At 39.0% G+C, this 21450-nt stretch overlaps 4 long non-coding RNA genes across 10 annotated transcripts; 2 read left to right on the top strand and 2 right to left on the bottom strand.

Annotated features, from left to right (window-relative positions):
- Positions 1–2294: 2294 nt before the first annotated feature.
- Positions 2295–15959, bottom strand: LOC120732048. 4 transcript variants are annotated; one of them, XR_005695501.1, is made up of 5 exons: positions 14704–15959; positions 7748–7934; positions 7431–7663; positions 6920–7103; positions 6629–6758 (listed from the first exon to the last, which is right to left on the bottom strand). It is a non-coding gene; the product is annotated as an uncharacterized LOC120732048 (long non-coding RNA). The 4 variants fall into 4 exon arrangements; XR_005695503.1 differs by having other exon boundaries at positions 6920–7091; XR_005695502.1 differs by lacking the exon at positions 6629–6758 and adding an exon at positions 2295–2885 and having other exon boundaries at positions 6920–7663.
- Positions 12876–13489, top strand: LOC120732049. The gene is made up of 2 exons (XR_005695504.1): positions 12876–13010; positions 13093–13489. It is a non-coding gene; the product is annotated as an uncharacterized LOC120732049 (long non-coding RNA).
- Positions 15960–16125: 166 nt separating the features above from the next.
- On the top strand, positions 16126–17498 carry LOC120732047. The gene is made up of 2 exons (XR_005695499.1): positions 16126–16858; positions 17373–17498. It is a non-coding gene; the product is annotated as an uncharacterized LOC120732047 (long non-coding RNA).
- An 884-nt stretch (positions 17499–18382) lies between these two features.
- LOC120732046 lies at positions 18383–20729 on the bottom strand. 4 transcript variants are annotated; one of them, XR_005695498.1, is made up of 4 exons: positions 20561–20729; positions 19979–20211; positions 19742–19905; positions 18383–19622 (listed from the first exon to the last, which is right to left on the bottom strand). It is a non-coding gene; the product is annotated as an uncharacterized LOC120732046 (long non-coding RNA). The 4 variants fall into 4 exon arrangements; XR_005695497.1 differs by having other exon boundaries at positions 19742–19850; positions 20561–20727; XR_005695496.1 differs by having other exon boundaries at positions 19742–19850; positions 19967–20211; positions 20561–20726.
- Positions 20730–21450: the final 721 nt, after the last annotated feature.

Genomic DNA, 21450 nt, shown 5'->3' with positions numbered 1-21450 from the left:
TTTGCTCACCGTTCTCATGATCATTTTGACCCCACGGGATAAGATCTTGCGTGGAGCCCCAGATCGTGGGAGATTATCAGTGGTCTTGTATGTCTTCCATTTTCTGATGATTGCTCCCACAGTTGATTTTTTCACACCAAGCTGCTTGCCTATTGTAGATTCACTCTTCCCAGTCTGGTGCAGGTCTACAATACTTTTCCTGGTGTCCTTCGAAAGCTCTTTGGTCTTGGCCATGGCGGAGTTTGGAGTCTGACTGTTTGAGGCTGTGGACAGGTGTCTTTTATACAGACGATGAGTTCAAACAGGTGCCATTCATACAGGTAACGAGTGGGGGACAGAAAAGCTTCTTACAGAAGACGTTACAGGTCTGTGAGAGCCAGAGATTTTCCTTGTTTGAGGTGACCAAATACTTATTTTCCACCCTAATTTACGAATAAATTCTTTACAAATCCCACCATGTGAATTCATGGATTTTTTTTTCACATTCTGTCTCTCACAGTTGAAGTGTACCTCTGGTGCAAATTACTGACCTCTGTCATCATTTTAAGTGGGGGAACTTGCACAATCGGTGGCTGACTAAATACTTTTTTGCCCCACTGTAGCTGGCTAAGACATTAATCCTAGTTAATAGTACACCCCTCTGGTCTTGTATGACATCAGTGCACATTGCAAAAGCTTCATTTCTACTCTATGGCCATATAAGGGAACAAATAGGAACCACATGAGCATAGTCTGACAAATTTGACTGCAAACAAAGGAAATGCAGTTATTTCCTACAACTACTTTTTCTTCTGCTAACAACATCCGTTCATCATTTTCTATGTCTGCCTGCCTATGATTTTAGACATATTTGTTCAGGCATTAATTATTAATACACAAAACACAAAATTTAAAAATTTAAAAACACACAGACAACTAAATGATAACCAAAAATTGTACCTTGTAATTAATTAAGCCCACAAAGTCCAAAACATCTGGAAAGCTTTTAGATGTAACTAAAAACCATGCAATGATTAGCAGATCATGCAGACACAGAAAACTTTGATCTCAGACATTTTACTATTTCATAGAAAATGTTAAATTGTTTTGAATATGCAACTAAACGGGTTTGTTAACAACAGCTCAGTAACATGATTGGAACATCTTAGTGAGGCAGAATTTTGCCAAAGGAAAGATGGGCAGAGGTTCATCGATCTGCATTAAACTGCAGAATCATGCTCCTCAGTGTAAAATTGCAACAACCTTAAATATCTGATCTAGAGCACATAATTACAGCCTGAGGTGTGTGGAGGAGATGCCAGGAGATGAGCCACTACAGGAGGACAGAACCATAGAATGGCATCAATCCAACAACTGGATTAGTTAATATTTGGAACTAAAACATAAATGCAATTACTGCCCAATGAAATTCTAGATAAATTTGGTTTGTTTATAGAAGACAAACCACACTGTCAGTTTGACTTGCAAATATGCAGAAACATAATGCTTTACCAAACCGCATCTGTATAGTGTTCCGGTCATTTGTTCTCACATTTGCATTGTGTTTATCAACCACAAACAGATGGGTTGAAAATTCTTAGAACTTACATTAGTGACGTAAGAGGGTGTCAATGCAAATTCACATTCTAATATTAGGTGATAGTCAAACATATAAAAACTGAAGCACCCAGAGACAAGTATGATTCTGTGACAGAAGTGAACTATACACTGCTTCGTGTCTGAGCTACACTAGACGTGACCTCTGCTCATCTCAAGTCTTCACTCCACATTTGGTAAGGCCTGTGTTTATTGACTTATGCTCAAGGATTACATTTTCATTTAGATTGATGTTGCTCATCCACTTTTATAATGAATTCCCTGTAACCATTCACCAGCTTCAGTGAATTTCATTTAGTGAAGACATCTGCTCCACCTGGTGTTCCAGACAACCAGCTCGTGCCTGAACCACTGCAGGTTAACTAACCAACCTCTCCCCAGTAAAGCAAACAATAAGGTAAAAGTCCTAACATGGGAAAAGTTTACTTACAAGTGCCACAAATGACAAATCTAATAGATGCATGCAACAAGAGCGAGAATGAGGTCCTGGATGTCTTTTAATGGATTAATGGATTTAAAGGATCATATATTAATACGTCCAAAACAGTAAAGTTGTAGAGAATCTATGTTCATTATCGTTGCTAATCATGGAAAGACGTCAGACGTCAGACTCTGCTGAAAAATTTTACACCCTCCTACTCTCTGCACACAGCGGTCTGAGGGACCTTCCAGGACTGGTGATTTTATTATTTGTTCTTTTTTGGTCTTACTGGTTAGTAGGTGGTGATTTTGTACCTGGTGATCTCACATTTGGAACATAAATTGCTTTGGAGCAGATTAGGTTCAAAGGATAACTTGGCTCTTGAAGTTAGCCGGATAAGACAGCGTTCTGCTTCACAGTTGAGGCCTCAGAGAGTTGTTGCTAACCAAAGTCTATCTTGTACGGCCATGCAGCATCTTATGACATTTTGTAACCTGAGCAGTGAAATGATTGCTGTTTTAGTGCACATACACAGTGTGGGGATCAGTATCAGGACAATAAAGTTATGGTGCAAAAAGCTGCATCTGGTCAGAAGGAAAAGCACGCACACTTGGAAGACTTGACCATTTGCACAAAATGAATGGCTGACACTGGACAGATGAGAGAATGTGGATGGTCACACCCTCGTGCATTAAAGAGGGCTTTCAGTTCATTGAAAACACAAAACCAAACACACAAAAGACACAATAAGACAGCTGATCAGTTTGCTTCACTAAATCATCGACACAAGCCGTGTTGTAGAGGGTACTGCAGCCGTGGCAGGTTATCATCTTAATGTGGCCCTGACACTCCATCGTACGCCACAAAGCTGTGAATAAATGAAAAGCAAAGAGGCATCATCACTAACATAATAACTGTAGAAGTTATCCCGCTGCATTACATTTATCAGGATATCGTAATAAATGTTCATCATATGTTGCTTTGACCCATCATTGTTGTCATTAATATCGGTACGTGACACTGGACACTTCCTGTCATTCATATGTCATGACTTTGTGATCAGTGTAGCAGCTTGAAAATAACTGCTTGGTTAACAGCAGGTGTACAGGCAGGTGCTCTGATCAAATAACATGTTTGGCTAAAGAAACAGAAAATAAAAATATGTAAATAGGAACACCCACATCTCTACTTCTTCTTCTATTTTCCATTTCACACTTACAAAAAAGTTCTCCTGCGTAGGTGTTGAGACAAATATATGTCAATTTAATACTTCAGACAGGCCCCAGAGCAGGTCTGAACAATTAGTCGACTTAAAATCAAAACTGCAATTTGAAACCATGCAATTAGCAATTTTGCAAAGAAAACTTGGCTAGGCTAAGCTAAGCTAACTGTTAGACAAAGTAGAGGAGTTGGAAGAGTAAAGGATTCTGGTTAACTCCAGTTCAACTTAACATTAAATTAAACTGACAAATATCATGTTTATATTCATATCTTAGTCTTTTGATGAGCTCTATCTTATAAATCTATTAGACTCAGACGAGGTCGGCACAGGGACAGGCCTCGGGGGTCCAGGCCCACCCGGTGAAGTGCTTCTTCCCCAACATCTTCTGATGTACTTCATTTATACATTTTGGTAATGAAGTACTTAAACTACCACCTCACTGATTAGTTATTGCAGTGTGAGCTCAGTTCAATTAATCAGGTCACAGTAGTTTAGCACTTCTACAGCAATCATGCAACCAGCATGACTGAGGAGGACACTGGGTGGACGGGCTTTGCAGGTCAGACTTTGAAACTATCTTTTATTGTCATTACGCCAAAAGCAGTGAAATTATATGCTGTCCCATTCAGTGCAAATAAAGAATCTGTGTTTACTGACAGGACAAAGCACTGAACATGATTTCATCTGTTAACCTGGACAAATTCCAAAACAATTCCTTATTATTTCTTTTTCTTAAGTAAAACCAGTAAAAGCTTCTACTTCAAAAATATGGACTTAACACTGAGATCCTGATATTTTAGACCAGTTGAATTTAGATGATCTTTTTTAGTTCATTCAGTTTGCTGGTTCTAACGACGACGGTCTTCATCAGTTTTAATGTCACTGTGACTCATATCTCTGCATGGCTGTTTTGTTCTGAGTGCACTGTGACAATTAAGTTAAGATCCGGTGATCAGCACAGCAGCCTGGGAGTGACTGCTTGGTTAACGACAAGGTTTACAAGACCTGATCAAATGTCACACTGGAAATATTTTGCAAGTGAAACAGCAAATGAAAAAATGTAAATATGTTAACTGGACCACCTACATTGTTTCGAGAGCAGGGCTGAACTAAAGAGTGCGACCCATCACTTCAGTTTCAGCATATAATTTCTATTTAACACTCAAAAAAATCTGTTGTACAAGTATTAAAAATATATTCACAAATGAAATTGACATGCCTGAGATGAAAACATTACTCATACAAGTTGTCAGGTAAAGTCTATAGCACTGTTACATCTAAATATGGACACTGAGCTGGGACGATGTCACAGATCTGAGCCTCTGCACCTTCACTATACGTTTGTGTATGTCAGGCCTGTCCTGTATCTCTCCACCACCTGATCCAACACACCACCAAATCCTGATCAGCTGATCATCTCTGCTCCTCTAATCACCTGAATATCCAAGTATCCGAAAGTGTCCATCGATCTGACAATACAATTGTAAAATCGATCATTGACCTGTGCCCTAATGTGTTCTGTGCACTTGTGAACACACTTCCTTATGGAGTACGTTTATTAAGGACACTCTTTCATTAGCACACAGCTTCAATAACACAACAAATAACCTCCAATAAACCTTTTAATAAACTGTCATTGGAGGCTGATGTGTTCTCTCTTGGCTTGTTTTCTTGTTGTGTGCCACACAGAAAATAAATGCATGGTGTCTTAACTCACTGATACGGGGATATCAATGAGCACAGAGTCCAGCCAACGATGGCACAAAGTCAAACCTCCTTCAAGGAAACTGGAGAGTCCAACACTGGCATTGAGGCTACCCCAACAATATCAATATGGTGTAACTTCCTGCTCTAACTCAGGCTCCTTCCCCACAAGAAAGATGATATGTTATGTACTCGAAGTCAGACCTGGAATCTGCGGGTCAGACTTCCTGGGCCCCCGACCCCTGACCTCTGAGATTTTCATGTCTTGTATTTTATAATATTTATCTTTTGTTCTCCTGCCAAAATTGTAAACACTGTCATCATGCCATATTGCACTGTTGTTCGATCAGCTTCATTAAATATACTTTTATATATACTTTTATCCTTTGTTTTGTTATACATCCATTTAAATCCTCATATGAAATTATTACAACCAACTGGTAGTAAAACAAAAATAAAAAGATTGTTCAACATTTTAACTGCAAATGGTCAAAACACTCACTTTATTTGCCAAAAATTATACTTAAAAAGGGGAAAAAAGAAGTGTTAATAGTTTATTTGAAAGGTCAAAATATACCAACACATCTTTTTATTTTAAATCTATTTGTTTGTGCATTAATTTTTTTTCTAAAGCCAGATGTGGAAAAACAGGCTGCATCTACATGCAGGTTCTTGTGGTCAGTGGTCATCATATTTGCATTATCTTTCTGAGTCACAAGCAGGGAAGTGTTAAAGTTTCCTAGAAGTGGTGGGCCAGTGATGTAGGTGTGGATGCAAAGGATTATTTGAGGTGGTGCTGATCAGAAGTATAAAAATCAAAGTGTCCAGATCCAAACACACTTTGTTCCTCTGTGACAGAAGTGAACTAGAACTCACAGCAGCATCTGAACTGCAGAAGAGATCTCTGCTCATCTCCGTCTGCATTCCTCTTTTGGTAAGAACTTATTATGTATCATTTAAAATGATTTTCCTTTTAAAGCTGGGCAGCAGGCTCACGTTGAACATCTCCATAAACTGTCATAATTCTGCTGCTACACTAAACACTGCATTCGGTGAGCATACTAAACTTACGTAAGCTGTATATTTGCACGGTGAGAGACCTGTTTTTGCTGATTTGTGTTCAAATACAACAAGATCTTATTTAAACTGACTGTCAGATGTTGCCTATCCAGTTATGTAATGAACCCACTATATACATGAACCACAGACCCTTCACCACATCTTCATCACCTGCTGTTCCAGACAACCAACTTATACCTGAACCACTGCAGGTTAATCATCATCATTAGTAAAGGAAAAAAAGGTGTCTTATTATTTTTATTTTGCAGTGTGTCATTGTTACTACAGAGCACACTGAAACATATGACAGGAAAGAATAACTGAGTGCAGAAAGGCATTTATATTAAATAGGATTTAAACTTTGTTCTTAATGAACCGAATCTATTATGACCTGGACTTTTATCTATAAAACGGGCTTGTGAAACCCAGAGAAAAACCCTCTCAATATATCTGTAGATATAAATATATATTTATCCAAATCACATGAAGTAAAAAAGGCAAAATGACAAAATTAAAAAAAATAATAACAAAAAGTATAAATTAAAACACAAAATTTTAAGGCAAAAACAAATATCTTGATGTCTTAATACGATGAATATAAAATATAAAGTAATACAACAAGGTTAAATATGTAAACATTTAAACTACTTCAGCTTTTCAAAGCTTCTTTTTCCAGTTGAAAATGACATCATCACGCCTGAATCTGCTTCCAGGAGCTGTCCAGATCAGGCTTGTTCAGGATATTTAGAAATCGTCCTAACAGTTGAAAAATAAAAAATAAACAGAGAACAAAGTAATATATATGATTATAAATAAATAAAAAAGAAAACTATAAATAAAACTACTTCTTTCATTTAAAGAAAAAGGTCTATCAGTCCTCTTGTCGTGTGTGTTTGCAGCTCACAAAGACGACTTACTGAGCTTCAGGATCCAAAAGGATGTATCTGCCAAATTCTTAATGTGGAAAAACGTCCATGTGTTTTCTTCTCCAGGAGACGATGAAGACACTGTTTGTCTGCATGATGCTCGTGCTGCTCTTTGCTTCCGGATTTTCCAAAGTGAACAATTTTCAACCAAGCGAGCACCGACCTGAAGAAACACCTTATGAAAAGTTTAGAAGACAGCATGTAGATGCTAAGATGACTGAAAAGCTGTGTAACACAGAAAGATCAAATAGGAATATCTACAAACTTGACAACAGTTGTAAGGAAACCAACACATTCATCCTCAGCATTCCAGCAAAGGTCAAATCCATTTGTAGAGGTGATGGGAGGTACGATGAAAATAGCGGCATGACGTATAGTACCGCAACGTTTCGCATAATTAAATGTAAGCTAAAGCATCAGGGAGCCAGGAAACCCAGCTGCCAGTATGAAGGCAGGCTTCTCACTAACAGGATCATTGTCGTGAAATGTGAAGGGAAGTTACCTGTGCACTTCGATCGGGACCTTCTGCCCTCTGAGCGCAACGATGGCGAGCAACTATGAGGAAAGAGTGGTGTGGAGGGGGGGCGTGGTCTGCGATGCTGCTGCAGGTGAGATGGATGTACCTGCGCTGCATTTGCTATCACGCCTCGCCAACTTAAAAGGCTTTGTGCTGTCTGAGTTGTTGGTGTTGTGGATGTGTTGGCTGGCAGTCCACAGACAGACTGATTTACACAACTGTGGAAAAAATAAAATTAATAAATAAAAAAAATTGGAAAACATAGATGTTTCATTATTTCATATAGATTTCAAATAACATACCATTTGATGTCAACATGTTTTAGTTGCATTTGCAGTGCTCGTGCTGTTATATTCTTATGATTCTGTTCATTTTATGAGTGTATCCTTCAGCCTTGCTTCACATATTTACTGCTGCTTGATCAGCTTTAGTCCTGCTAGCATCAGCACAGGTAGAAACAGATCACACATCAGAGAATCGGCCGTGCATCTAAATGCAAATGGAAAGTAAAAATGAAAACATAGATAACTGAGCTGAACTTCATAGATCTGAAAGTTGACCAATGCATACATAGTGCTAAAAATCAGGTATCGGGAGAACACATTATTTTATATTATGCTGAAGTCAATTTTTATCCAATTTTATAACTATATCATATAATAAAGTCTGTTTTGAAGTTTACTATGGTAACAATGCATCTTTTTAGGCTTTTCAGAAACACTGTAACTTCATAGGTATGAACCAACAAACCATTTTTTCATCATGAAAATAAAAAATAAATCTAAAGGAGATAAACATCACAACTGTTCAACCAAGCATTAAGTCCATTTTGAAACAAAGAACGATGTACACTCAGCCAATCACATGGCAGCAACTCAATGCAGTGTAAAAGGTGAGATGTAAAATAAAACAATTAAAAATATTAATTAATCTTAATCAATCTTAAAATATGAAGCAATCTTCTAACTCCCCTTTACATACAAAGCTGTGGCCAACCTTACAAACCATTTTGAATTTTTTCCAGCCGAGGCGTTCAAAATAACCAAACTGCTAATAGTCACGGTTTAATTTGGGCAGCTGCCTGCCTAATATAATGTAAAATCATCACAATATTTTACACAAAGAGAGTAAATGTATCCTTGTACTCAGCTAAGACAGCTGGGCTGCTGTGGCTTGTGTTTATGTTCAGAGTGACATCTGATTTAAAAGCAGACTGTCACGGTTGCGGCTGTGTGCAGGCAGGATGAGGACCCAAACGCAAGCTCACGGAGGCAGGAATGAACTCAAAACACAGCTTTATTGCTGGAGAGAAAAACCATACAACCTAAACGAGGAAACTATAACGTAATACACAGAGAAACACACGGCCATGAATGAGGGAGAACGCGACACAGAACTGAGGGAGACGCAGACATAAATACACAGAGGGTTAACGAGGGAAGTGGGAGCACACGGGGAACACAGGTGACACTGATAATCATAACAAGACACGGCAGGAGTGAACGCAACACTGACGGGAGACTGTCAAAGTAAAACAGGAAGTACACGGAGGTTCAGAGAGGAGGAGAGACAGCACGGGGAGAGCACGGACATAACGGGCTGGGAAAACATGGAATAAAACACAAGGAGGGGAAACGAGGGCTCACAGATAAACAGAGGGGCACACAGGAGGTAATCAAATAAGGAACATCTTAACAGAAACCATGGCATAAATAAAGAACAACACACAAAACATATGAAAACTAAGAATGCTGGGCCAACATGGCCCAGGATCATGACAGACAGCAAAAGACACTGAGCAGCATATCAGTCAGCATGGGAAAAATGCCATAGATTTAAGGAACCAGGCTAAAATAATTGGTTTCTAGTGGGTTCTATTGTAAGTGCTCTATATTTCAGCATGACATACTGTATGCATCCTACACTGAGAACCCTTGAAGCTGATCATCAGGGTATGCTGTGTACTTCTTACACAGAAGATAAAATAACATGCAAAGATTTTAGATGGTTGTGGTTGGTCCTTACACACAGATGTAAGGTCAAAAAAAAAAAATCACCCACAATGGATCGTTCACAGACGCTGGTCCAGTGGAACCCACTTCCACAAAGGCTGCACCTGCTCTGGCAGAACAGGAAGCATCAACTACATAGTAGCTATTTTCATAATTAAGACATCAACTATAGGTGTTCCCAAAATGTGCCATGTTGTCTGCACACCTGACAGTTCAATAAGTCCTGTGTTGATTACAGATGGTGGTTGTTTCCAGAAACAGCACTTGCATAAAATAAGTACAGAGCACTTTATGAGCCAACCTGCTTCTTTAATGAGCATTTAGGTTGTTTGTATTCAGTGTTCACAGATAATATGCTCATTAAAAGGGGGGATCCACTATGTCCTTCTTCACAATCCTGTCTGCCAACTTTAAGAAGAACTCAGAGTGACGCAGAAGCTTTAAAACAGTGTTCAGAATAATCAGTGATGCTTTTATCTGAACTGATGACAGATAAAGATGAACGTGAGTGTGGCAGAAGAGTAAGTTCTCCCTCTTTCTTGGAAGTATACAAAAGTCTGTTGTTTATAAAAAGTTCATAAACAAACAACAAGTTCTTACAGAATGAGACGTGAAGCCTGGAGATGAGCAGTTCAGACACGCTGTTATTAAATTCTACCTGAGCAGGTTATAGTTCACCTCAGTTACGGAAGAACAAATAACACTTGGCTCTGGGAGCTTCAGTTTTTATACACTGTCGTAGCACCACCCTAAGCCATCATTTGCATCAATACCTACATCACTAGCCCAGCAGTTCTAAGAAACTTCTCTGTTTGTGGTTCAGAACCTAATGTGACACCAATGAGCACAACAGCATGCAGCTGCAGGTTGTTGTTCATACCTGGCTTTACAATAAAGAGCCATGTTTGCAGGCAGCTGTTTGAAGTTTTGTGTAAAATATCATTTTTATAGAAATAAACCAAATGAGATTGCAGGTGTCACAACAGACATGATCAGCTTTCTCTGTCGATCCTATCTTTCTGTTTCACACTCTGTGCACTCATAGAAAAAAATCTTTAAAAAAAACAATCACATGACTCTTCTTCCACACAACATGATCCCCGAGTGCTGCCTGCTCCAACCAGACATGTTATCACAGCGACGATGGTGATAATTAAAATCTACAAAGAACGTGATGAACATTATTAAAATGCAGCACTGTTAAAGCAACGTGATTAATGCTGCATTAAAATGAGCCTTTAGCACATAGAGATGATTAAACAGTTTAATTTGAGTTCATTGTTTCTAAGGCAGATGCTACACCAGTGAAGGTGCACTTAGCTTTCACACACTGCTTCTGCATTGTGTCTTAGTTTTAGTGGATTAAATAATGACGCAGTGTTTGTTTGTTTTTCTTTAGTAACAAATGACCTCAGACCAGCTTATAATATTTTATAAACAAATAAGCATAAATGCATAAACTCAGCCTGGAATAACATGGGATGTGCATTTTTTTTAATTTGTTTTGTGTTACTGAGTCTTGCAAGAATGCCAACCTTACCAGCAGCAGCTTGGTTTTTTTGTTTGTTGTTTTTTTAATTTAATGAGCGCTGAAAGTTGAGCAACAGCTGTGACAACGAGAGAAGATGGAGCCAATTAGAAACAACTGTGAAAATGTACAATATGCAAGCTAAGAAAGCAAAGTGCAGCAATGTTGCCATCATTTTTCTTATTGTGGTATTTTTTTCAACATTCACTGAAAATCACTTCTCTCATATTTCCTCTTTATCATTTTCATCACTGTTTAAGAAACGTAACAAAGTCTTATAAAGCATCTAAACCAGCATCATGAAGTGATGTTTAAAGATGGCAGCAAGCTCACAGCATCTCTCAACTCAAGAGCAACATTCAAAGTGCACAGGCTGAAGGAAATGATTGATTTTATCACATGCAATTACAATACGCCTTTTCATCTGTGTCTGTGTGTACAATGGGTATCGGTTGTTTGTCCCAGCAGTTTACAATACAGAATGTGCACGTCTGTGGGGCTTTTATAAAGATTTCTATTTGCATTGATACAATTGCTTGGATCACAAATTGTTCTAACTTGATTAAAGTCACCAATGATAAAGGTATTCTTGCTCTTACAGTTACCATTATTACCTCTGTTTGCTATCAGATCATCACATCCCCCTTGTGGGATCATGTTGATGATATGCTGGTTTTCTGAACACGTCCGTTAGTCATGCAGAGCACAGTGCCAGAGAGCGCCACCAGCAGGAAAATGGAAGTCTTCATTGCATTTCTATATCGAAAAAGTAAACAGAGTGAATATATAAATGTCATGGTTGGCTGTGTGGCAGGCAGGCAAGCAGGAGTGGTGGATCCAAAATGCAGGACTCAGGCACAGAAGTACAACTTAAAGCGCAGCTTTATTGCTGGGAAAACCTCTTACTAAACTAAAGGCATCAAAAGACAAACAAAAACGCTGGTGGACTAAAACACTGAAGCAGAGAACACTGAACTGGAAACAAAACACTGGCAACACGGAGGCAAAACACACACAGCTTGTAGAGGGTACGACGCAACACTGACACAGGGAAACACAGGGTCTAAATACACTGGGAAGTAACGAGGAGAATGAGACACAGAAGGAGAGCACAGCTGGGAGAAATTAGAACTGACGAGACAAGCAAAGCAGGACACATTCACATAAGTCACGGACCTTCAAAGTAAAACAGGAAGGATCACACAGAGACGCGAACTTAACACAGTGGAGACAGCAACTAAGAAACACAGACATAAACCATAAGGCAGAGGACTCTAAGAACCGAGAGACACAGAGGGGAACTCAAACATGCAGACACAGACTTACACAGAACAGAGGGGGCATAGAGAAACATGAAGGGCAAGGGATTGAAACTAGAAACCATAGAAACTCACATCAAGTACAATAATACAAAACCCACAAAGAACTAAAACGCTGGGTCAGGAGACCCAGGACCCTGACAATAAATCAGTATTATTTCATTTCATTTATTAACTTGTTTATTTTTGTTTCCTAAATGTTAATCGTGCTTAACTATTAAAGTAAAAATACAGATAGATAGGAAACTCTCTGAAAAGTCAAACTGTTTTCAGTGAGTTTATATATTTGCCAGAGGAAAGGTCAGAATCTGCATATCTGACCACTTTGAATCAATTTATATCTAAACAGAAATCAGTAAAAGTTCAAATCAGTTTTATCAATATCCTCACTTATGAGGATATTGATATCCGTATAACTGGAGTTATTATAGATTTTCATACATGACATTTCTGAAAAAGGCGAGGGTGTCAGGGTCCCTGTGTCTACCCGGTCGCCTCAGTGTGGCTACATGTGTTTTTTTGTTTTGATTTTGTCCCCGCTCTCTCCCTCCCTCCTTCTCTCACTGCCTGGGCGGAGCTCATCTGTGGGCTCCTGCCCTTGGCCCACGCACCTGGTGACACCTGTGGCTCATCACCCAACAGTGTTCCAGTCCCCTTATAAGATGGCAGCCCTGTATTTCTCGTCGCTGGACCGTTGCCGACTCTCGTCAGTGTTAACCCCAGCTCAGTTCATTCTCGTGTTTCCCTAGCGATCTTCTTACAGTAACCTTTTGCATCTCTGTGAATAGATTTCCCTGGACCTGCCCCTGTGTTACCTGAGCGATCAAGTGTGTGAGGATTGGAGCGAGCTTTTGTGTTTCTTGTGGAGTGTGAAGAGGAGCGTGGAGCGTGGATGGAGTGAGGACTTTGGAGCGTGTGTGGACTGCAAGTGTCTTTCCCCACTCCTGTTCGTGTGTGGATTCCCGGAACCCGTCTTTTCCCCACTGTGTAAATAGATCACCTGGTGCTTCTGTAAATAAAAAACCTTTATTGTTCCCTACTCAGAGCCTACGCGTGAGTCCGTTCAGTCCCGTTGTGACAGAGGGTAAGGACGTAAATCGACTGGTAAAGAGGGACTGGTAAAGAGTCTGCAGCCGCAGCACCAATCCATCTGTCCATCTCCTGTTCCCTTCTCTGATCACTCGTGAACAAGACTGCGAGTTTTGTAACTTAATAAAAGCAGTAATTTGTTTGCCAGAGTGCCCCTTCCACGTCACACCCTGTTCTTTCCTTCTTGTCTTATATGAAAATTCACTTTGTGGAGCTTTTTGGGAAATTGTTAAACTTCAGGAAGATTCTGAACATGCCCCATCGTTTAGCCAGCTCTTTGGAGCTGAGCAGGTTCAGGCCTGTTGTTGTAAGTTTTATAAAACGATCTCATTTAAACGAATAATCCAGCTGAAGCTTCAGACAGCCGTCAGACAGTGAAACACTGCCATCTGCTGGACGCGAATAACAAAGACGCTGCTTTGACGGGTGAGGGAGTTTCAACAAGTCTGCAACGACTCAAGCATCAAACTACAGAACTATTCTAGCGGACATGGTGCTCTAATGACTGCTTCATTAACGCAGGTCAGAAAGGATCAAACATATCAATAAATTATAAAACACAAAACGTCTCTTATTGCCCAGGGCTCAGGAAGTGAGTGACCACTTAAGTGTGTTCAACAGGAAGCTAAAGACTGATTAGCTGTTAAAGTGTTCAAAAAACAGCAGGAGCTCGGTGTGAGGCCACAGTGGGCCAAAAAACACAAGATGACCTCCAGCGAGGACAAAATGTATCTGGACGTCTCTGTGAGCATCTGTCTCACTGTGTAAGTGTAGCACAGTGTCTGTGTGTGCATGGCTGGGCAAGAGAGACAGCACAACTGAAAGCCAGCACTCAGACGAGGACCCGGTGCATCGTCTGTCTCATCTCAGCCAGTTTACTTACAAACTCTTTAAGTTTGAATTTTAAAGCCGACAATGTGCACAGGGCAGTGATATTTAAAATGAAGGTAAACTATTCCAATCTCTGCAGCCCCAATTGTGTATCTCACACACACACAGTCCTGAATTCATTACTGAAGTCTCATCCAGACGTTCAATGTGCTGTGTAATTAAATTGAGACGTGGGGTCAACATTCCCACCTAGATTGCGTGAGATGAAATAGAAATCGGCTCTCCTCTAACTGACTTTATAGAAATAATTACATAAGCTGCATTTATAACTGTTATTAAATAACAGCAGCACACGAGAACTGAAGTGTAATCCCAGCACATTTCGCTTCGCTTGCACTGATTCTTTAGAGATGACGACCGTGGTGGGTAATTAAGGGCAAACAATATACAAGTGGCGTGAAAAATGGAGGCTGCATTACCTTTCCAAAGCTTCCTTTCCCGATGGCCCGCAGTATCTGGAAGTGGTCAAAGTTCACTGTGGAGAAAATGAGAAGCAGTTAGTGAGAACGTGTCAGTTTGAGCTGAGCTATAAAACAGGGAACATGACATGTACAGCACTGTGCAAAAGTCTTGAGCCATCCCTCATTTGCTTCCAGGGATCCGGACTTCCCTGTAATCTTTAAAGTGGTATTAAGGAATAGCTCTCCAGGCTTTTTAAAGTGTTTCTGATTTTTAATCCAGGGCTTGTATTTGACCACTTTTTGTCTGTTAAGACCCTTCACACTAATCTCTGAAACATTCAAACATAAACAGACACCTAAGTCAAGGAAAGGACCAGAAAACTTAACAAAGAACCCATTTTAAATTGTATCTGTACACATTTACTTGCAGCCTATTGCAAAAAAAACAAAACCCCACATCATTTGTTCTCACGTCTTTAGTTGAAGAATGCAGATAATAACACCGTTAACACAGACTGACCTGGCAAAACAGGAAAAAATAAGGGGGTGGTTCAAGACTTTTGCTCGGTACTGTATGAGAAATGGAAATGTGCACTTCACAATGTATCGCTGCACTTCAGCAGTACTGTGAAGATCAAATGTTTTTTCCTTCCCGATGCATGTGAAAGGTTAAGACTTACATCTCCAAATGTACTGGAACTGATTTGAACCAGAGGACTCAGCCACACTGTTACTATGTACTGCATAAACACGTTTACCGATGAAGCTAAATCAGACGCTGTCCTGACTGTGTGGCTAAATTTTGTGCTGAAAGCATCAAATCAATTGAATATGATTAACTTGCTATGAGAGGTTTTTACTCCAAGTGTGACTTTTTCTGGCTTCATACACCTTTCAGGGTCAAATTCAAGCACTTTGTGAGCACGTTTAATGTCCATTTTCAACATTTTCCAGCACATTACCATAAAAAGGATGCATATTTCACTTCGCATCACCTGAGTAAGACCACGTGAAAGGCCAAATTAATAAGTCTTCTCATCAGATATTGATGCTTCTTTCTTATGTGACACAAAAAACAGGAGGAGACAGATCTTTGCTTGTGTTGTTTTTTAAGTTCATTCATTCAAAACTAACTGTAAGACGCTTAACTACATTGCAGTCTGTGTTATTGTTGTAGACCTAATTATCACCTTTAAAGTGTTTGTGCTAATAACATCATGTAGAGTAAGACAGGCATAGAGAACAGCACTGACTGGGAGAGGCTTTGAACAGATGACATACTGAGATCAATTCAACACTTTAGACTTTAAAAATGCACAAGCGTCTTTCAAAAACCCATTTATTTAATCTATCATCATTGATATTATTATGTACAGTTATAATGTACTGTTCATCTCCCTTAAATAAACAGGCAGTGTGAAATAGTCACTTGTCTACTGTCTCAGTGGCTGATAGTGCCCCACAGGCCTCAATGTGAGCTCGAAGCCATCATGTTTCAATTGTTTAATGATAAACAGATTTTGAATGAAAGCGAGGAAACTTCGGTAGCACAAAAAAGTGCCTGTTCTTTGTTCCCATATGGTTCAGTCATATTACCGTCATTTCCCCCTAAGCTGTTCCCAAAGACACCAGGTTAATACTTGAAAAGGCTGCAGCGATACACAAAAATATCATCAATATTCTGTTTACTTGGTGACAACGTCGCTTTTAGCCTTCAATCAGAAAGCCTGACGTTGGCTAGTTAAGCATCGGGCTAACGTTTAATGCTTTCACTTGCAAGAGCACCTGGCTGCAGCCACTGTGGAGCTCCACAGTAACCGGAAACACGTAACTTCAGTTAAATCGACTTTGACAGCGAAAACTAAATTGCGTTTTTGTTACTATTGATGCTGCTGAGAAATAAAAATGGTTTTAAGTGTGGTTTTTTTTAACACTCTGGGTTTGTTCATAAAAATTCCCCTAAATTGTTCGTGGCCAAAAGTGACACTTGCTGTTTCGCTGATTTATTATTATTTTTTTTACAGTACATCGCGTTGTGCGTTCTGATTGCTGTAGACCATTGTCAATCAATCTAGTCCAGTGTCTCCTGTACAGGAGCGGTCCCTAATAGGCCCACGGACTTTTGGTACCATTCCGCGAGAGTTGATCGTCCGGTGTGAAATGTATGGTTGTAGTTGTGTGTCTGTTAGGGATTTTCTACATTATACAATATAACCAAATCTCTATATCACAATATAATCAAGTAAAGCCTTATATTCTAACCAAGTATGTCTTATATTCTGTGTGTTCATATATTTTCACACGGTAAAACTTATTGTTAAAGAGAACATAATGCATTCCTTACTTAAGTGTTTAAAGATGTTTGACAAGTCATGATATACTTTGTATTCCTCACCTCTATATGTGATGTCAGATAAGCATGATATACTTCTGCATTGTTATTTTCAGAATATGTGTGCAAGGTTAGATAAGCTGAGATAATGCCTGACCCCTGCTCTGACAGTTGAAAGAGGAAGTACTATGTAACCCATTTTTGCCTTATAAATAAAGCAAGCAGCCTGTACTCGTGGTGTCTGTCTTCTCAGAGGCAGTCACCCGTGTGCACGTTCATTTGAAACTCTGAGTCGGTCTGCCAGTGTCTCATTTTCTCTCTTACTTGTGTTTGAACAAATGTCAACCCCTGACAGTGTCTTATTTTGAAAGAACTATTTACGCGTTACCATAGCGACCAGAGAGCGTTAAGAAGCAGAGAGGAGGATGTCACTGTCATTGTTGTTGGCGCACAGCTCAAGTCACGTTTATTATTATATTTACAAAATACCACAGTTTCTTTTTTTAATTCTTTTCTTGTATTTATCCGCGACACCTTAAAGGTCGTTCCCTGAAAATATTGTCTGACATTAAAGTGGTCTGTGGTGCAAAAAGGTTGGGGACTCCTGCTGTACAGTACAGAATGCGTTTAGCTTGTCGAATTTACACAAATCTTCATCGCTAGCAGTGTAACTCTGAAGTGCTGCACTGTATGTTTGTAAGTTTTCTCCCAAACAAACACAACAATGCCGACGAAACGTTTTGCACCCTCAAATGCACCTTTAGGTTTCATTCCATAATACTGGACTTATGTTTCTATGAAGGTTTGAACTCTAAGAGTGTTTAAACAAAAGAGAAAAGTGTGAAAATGTTCATGCCTGTCTGAGAAAAGTGTATAAAGCAAGTAGTGAGGGGTTTTACAGTCTTAACATCTATAATAATTGTAAAAAATAAAGTTGGCTACTTCATGGATTTCACCTACCGCGGGTTATTTTTTGAACGTAACACCAGCGATAAACGAGGGGCTGCTGTATTAGTAATAGTAGTGTCTGGGACATCTAATTGATTAACATCAACATTGATTATTATGCACTATTATTTTTGTTCAAGGAGAGCAAAAAATATAAAACTCTCTCTCAGCTTGTTTGTTGCCAAAAATGGCCACTTTTTGTGTATGTTCACAAAATGCTATAAAATGTATATTTCTTAAAACATTTATCTACTTTTGCCGACGTGACTCTTTAAAATAGCACCAGTCCTTTTCATCAAAATCAAAATTGTATCTAAAGTTTTTACTCTTTATAGCCAGTTAGGTTATATATTACCATTAACTTTTCAGATAAAACAGTGATAAAGTCCTAATGTTTTCATGAAACTTCCTTTTTTTCCCCATCTGAGCATCGGGGAAAAGGCTGTCTTGCAATTGTTGAGGTCACTAGTGTGTGCCCCATTTCTTCCAGGATCACTCTCTTTATAGGTTTTAGTGGACTCCTAGTACTGCGAAGTGGTTTCATGGTACAAAGGGATTGTATTCCAAGATCTGGGAGACTGTAGAAATGAGCAGTGATGCCCTTCCTACCATCTTTCCAGAAAAATAAGTGATCTGGAAGCTGTTAGGCTTACTTACAGCAGCAGCACTTTCTGCACCTGCATAAACTCCAGGACACATTTACTAACGGTGTTTGTTGCTGTATGTGCTGCAGCTTTGAATTTTTTAATAATATATATTTTGTTAATATTTTGGCTATGGTGTCTTGTTTTGAAATGTACAAGAGTAAAAGTGTTGTTAGCAGGTGCTTCAAAGCTAAGTTTGACTGGGAAACTCAAAGCTCAATAGGCTGTATCAACAGAAATTCACTGCAGCCTATGTAATATTTCATGCGTCATAATTTATTCTACTCTATCTTGCAAATACATATTTGTGTGGCAATGTCATGCACAACACACACAACTATTAGATCCTTAAGATCAAACCCGTGTCATTGTTTTGGTCCACTGCAGTGCAGTAGTCAAAAAAAAAGAATAAGTGAAGTGTCCACAGATGGCCAGGATAGAGCCCAGAGTGTTAATGTTTAAAATGTATAAAAATATTATTGATTACAATTCTTTACTGTTAATATCAACAATAAGCTTTTTATTTTGAAAATACAAGTTTAAAAAAAATGCTGTTACATTTACATTTAATGCTGTTACACTGTAATCCTTTATTATAAGTATGGACACAGAATAAAGTGAACAACATTTTGAAATAAGTTTAATTGGAATTTTGTACTACGCAAAAAACAAAACAAAAAACAACAACAACAACATATTAAACAAACAAACAAACAAACACAGCCAGTGCCTTCATTTGTCCATCACATGTCAAACATAGCACTGACCCTTAGTCCCTGCTCATCAGCACATGCTTTCAAAAAGAGCTCCATGTCCTCTGCAAACTGAAAAACAAAGAGGAACAAGTCCCTTGCTCCAGTGTCTTCTTCCTCTGACATGTCTCTTAAGACCCTCTGCTGGTCCCCTTGATTTAAGGACAGATATTTGGGCATTGTTACGTGTCCACGGAAAAGTGCCTTATTTTGGACAACCCACTGCACAGCAGGACGCAGATCTTCAACAACTGCTGGCTCCTGTGTCAGGCAAATGGGGATGAAAACATAGTTATTTCTCTGTTGCAGAACAGTTTTTTAACAGTTATTCAAATGTCACTAACTATGTAATTACACTACTGTTTAAAGTGAATACTGACCTGACCGACTTCCTGGAACTTGCGCTTTTTCAGTCTGAAAATGGGCACGTGTTGTCCTTCAAGCACAGCTTTGGCTTCCTCTCTCCAGTGTGCAAATAGCTTGCCAGAGCTACGAAGAGTAAGGCCACAGTGAGGGCATGTCATTTTCATGGACTTTCCATCAGCTGCAGTTTTATTGAACACAGAGGGTAGAGCATATGAATGTTCTAACAAAGACTCAGAAACCGAAGACAAAACCTTGGGGGGGAGACGGGGCTCCTCGAAGAGTACTGCCGGAGGAATACGGGTCTCCTCGGAGAGTTCAGCGGGGAGCAGTCCTGATAATGGTGGCTGACCTGGCATTGAAGAATGCTGACAAGACAATATATGCCTTGCCATATCCCCACGCCGTATGATTGTAATCTTACAGACAGGGCGGTGAAAGTGTCCTTTTGTCCTACAAGGCAGCCTGCACCGGCATATCATTTTATCTGTAAGAGAAAAAAACAAACAAACAAACAAACAAACAGATGTAATTTAAATGTAGTTGTATAGAATGCAATCAATTTGTCTAACAATCAGATTGTACATGTTAACAAAAACATCCAACATCCAAACCAACCTCAATAATGAAAGCAAAATGGTATGGATCACAAAAGTTATGTCAAGAAAAGTGGTGAAAAGTAAATAAAAATATTTTATAAAAACACTATTTTTGTTGCAGATGAATGCACTGAACTGTACAATATCAACAGCAACTTTTAAGTCAACAAAGATACTGCAGAAGTGCTTAAAAAAGTGCATATTTATAACTATAACGTATATTTAATACAAACATACCTTTGAAAGGCAAAGCATTTTTTTATATGCACACTTAGATGCTCCTCAATCTTTGCCCTGACAGTAGGGCTGAAAGTGGGGCACAGAGGGCAGTGAAAGAGTCCTCTGCAACACGTGTTGCATTCCTGCAATTCTGGCTTTAAGCCCAAATTCCAGATTGATGTGTGCATCTAAAACAGAGAGAGAAACGGATAAACACCATATACACATTTAAGTTAAGGTTTTAGCAGAAATAACAATTTACAGTTGGCATGTAATAGATTTGGGAAGAAAATTCTTGAAAAAAAACCCCCACAAATATTTTACAAGACACTTTAATTTGTGAGATATGTTTCTATTGACATATAACAGTCAATTGAACAGGGGCTAACTAAAATCTGGGCAATAAAAAAGCTGTACAGAATAGAATGACGAATAGAAGTATTGATAAATATCTAAATCTGTTTGTGACGAAATTTACAGTGTTGACGCTAACCAAAAGTGTCACAAGTACACACGTTCCTTACTACAGTTTAGATACCTCTGTTTAAAAAGCACCGACTCGACTTTTTAGTCAAGTCGAAGTAAGAAGTACAGGGTCTAAAATATAATTTATGTACAAAATTTTGAAGTAATCTTGCGTCCAAAGCACGCGTGCTGATTTACAAATGTATGGATTACAAAGTACAGATACGCGTGCTAAAATGTGAGAAGTAGAAGTATAAAGAAGTATACAGTAGGCACAAAAAAGTACAGCAGTAAAGTAAAGATACCAGAAAATTCTACTTAATTACAGTATTGAAGTATTCGTTATTTTGCATCTCTGATGCCAACAATAAATCATACTCTAATGCAAAATGTGTTTTTTGCTTCTTCTCGCCCACAGAAGCCGTTAATCCAGCTCTCTTAAA

Source organism: Simochromis diagramma, unplaced genomic scaffold (assembly GCF_900408965.1).
Source record: "Simochromis diagramma unplaced genomic scaffold, fSimDia1.1 OVJJ01000745.1, whole genome shotgun sequence".
Lineage (NCBI taxonomy): Eukaryota > Metazoa > Chordata > Actinopteri > Cichliformes > Cichlidae > Simochromis > Simochromis diagramma.
Note: the sequence above shows the minus strand (reverse complement) of the source record. Positions and strands in the feature narration are given on the sequence as shown.